Here is a 2,568-nt window from a genome sequence, read left to right on the forward strand (position 1 = left end):
TTTCGTTTTCCTCTGATTGTTTAGTTGATGCGTGTTGTTCTTTGTTTGTTTGCTCTGGGATGTGTGAGTCCATTACTGTATTATTTTCTTCTTCTTCTGATTGGGCATTATTTTGTTCCAGTATTTGTTGTTCTCGTTGTTTGATGTTTTCTAATTCTGATTATTACACGGATCTGATCAGCTAGTTGTTGTTCTGTTAAAAATTTTAAATCTGGCATCTGGTAGGAAATGTTGTGTATACTTGTGATCTGTATCCAGTTGTATTGGTTGCTAGGTTTGTTGCTTGGTATTATTATTATTTCGTTGTTGTTCTGTTGGTTAAACGTGTGTGTAGCGTTGCCAGGTTACTTACTACAGTAATTTTTTTTTTTTTTTTGCCTTTGCTAGAGCCGTCTTTTAAGTTTGCAGGAGCCACCGCTAGTTGCTTCTTTTGGACTGCGACATTACTGTTCTTTCGAAATGTGCAGTTTGTTACTCTTAAAACCAACATGGAGAGCTCCCCAGCGGTGGGGTCGACTTTTTGAAACCAAATAAGCGGTAGTGTAACTCAAGACCCCCCAGTATCAGACCCTGCATCCAGGTGGGCCTCCGTTTGCAAGTAACTGACGCAGAAGAGTTTGGAATTTTGCGTCATGCTATATAGCGTTAAGGAAGTCTTATTCCATAGTCTTGTTGCGTGTCATAATGGTTAGGACAGAAGCTTAACCATGCCTCGTCAGGTGCAGTAAATTTTTTTTAAAATCCTTATCGAAATGACTTTGGTGCCTATTTTTACTCAATTTATTGTTTTAAATGTAATTTCTTTCGTTCTATTCCTTTGTCACATCGTTTTAATCACCGTATGAACTTTTCCATTTGTTTCATTTTTCTTTGCATCATTCTTCTTCCAATCGGAATTTTTGTGAATGTGTATTTTATTGTACCTATCTGTTTGACTATTCAATTACTTCAAATCTCCGATAAATTAATTAAAAAAACAAAAGACGAAATAATCTATTTATATTGACTGTGCATTAACGTGAAACACGTATTTTTCATTACAAGACGTGCCTTTTTCTGCATGGTAATCGACATACAAATATTTAAAACATTACCTAAATTCTTTGTGTACTATGGAAATGTATGGTAGATGATGATATGAATGAGATAAGGTTTTCTAAGTAAAACAAAATTCAAGCAATGTGAGAAATCGATATAATGAACACAATAACGAAAACACAGGGCCATAAAAATAGGAGAAATTAAATCGGAATTAGTACATGAAGATAATTAAAAGTTCACGAACAAATATTTCCAGTGGAAAATGGATGATAAGAAGAAAAATTAGACCAAATGAAGAAGTTCATATCACTATTGAATCACGTGACCGAGGAGCGGAAATAAAAAAAAAAATATATTTACATCAGTTGAATGAAAATGATTATCAATATCACTTCGATAAACACCTAGCATAGATTTCTTCCTCTGGTGAGATTCGAACCCACAACCTCATGCATGTGAAGCTAGTATCCTTTCCAATACCCTCACAACCTACCTAGGTCATTCGGCTTTCTTCACGTTATTGAGTCTCACACAAAATTCCGAATTTCTTTTCTCGTCAGTTCCTCGAAAACGTCTACCCACCAGGATGAATGGCTGCACTGTGTGATACTTGGGTGCTTAACCTACATAACCGTATAGATGGTTACAGAAAGTCGATCCTACCCCTGGAGAAATCTCCTTGTAAGACATAACGAAAGAGTGCCGCCGTTTCATTATATCTACTGATACGGTGGTCGACACACAGTTAGTAGTGTAGCCATAGTAACACAAACGGTCTGAAAACTGCACGATCTAAGCAACGAGGGACTACCTCGCACTTAGTCCAAAGGAAAATCTCCAGAATTACTAAAAGACTTGTAGCCAATGAACCGAGTCCCCTGAAGTCATTTAGTCCGTAGCGACTGCTGAGAACCTTCAGAGCAGTCATTAGGATTCGCACTCTACTACTTCGATGTTACACGTTCGGTGTCCTACTCTATGGAGCTGAGTCATGGACTGTATTAGGCATTTGAAATGCGATCGTATGGAAAAATATTAAGGATACCATCGACAGATTTAGTCAAAAGTACGGCGGTACGAAAATGTAGAAATTCTCAACAGCATCCAGAGAGCAGAACTCGATTGTTTTGGTAGCGCAATTCCGCAACAACAAATAAAACCTGTTGAAATTAATAATTCAAGGAAACATTAATGGCCGGCAGTCTGGACGAGCGTTTCTAGGCGCTTCAGTCTGGAACCGTGCGACCGCTACGGTCGCAGGTTCGAATCCTGCTCCGGAAATGGGTGTGTGTGATGTCCTTAGGTTACTTAGGTTTAAGTAGTTGTAGGTTCTAGGGGACTGATGAGCTCAGATGTTAAGTCCCATAGTGCTCAGAGCCATATGAACCATTTTTTGAAAGATTAATGGAATATGTGATCCACGACGCATAGGATTAACCTGGCTAAATAACTCAAACCAGCAGTTTGGGTTCAGCACTGAATCAATGTTCTGAAAAACCATGGACGGACAACAGATCATGCTATCGA

Source organism: Schistocerca gregaria, unplaced genomic scaffold, assembly GCF_023897955.1.
Source record: "Schistocerca gregaria isolate iqSchGreg1 unplaced genomic scaffold, iqSchGreg1.2 ptg000079l, whole genome shotgun sequence".
In the NCBI taxonomy this organism is placed as follows: Eukaryota; Metazoa; Arthropoda; class Insecta; order Orthoptera; family Acrididae; genus Schistocerca; species Schistocerca gregaria.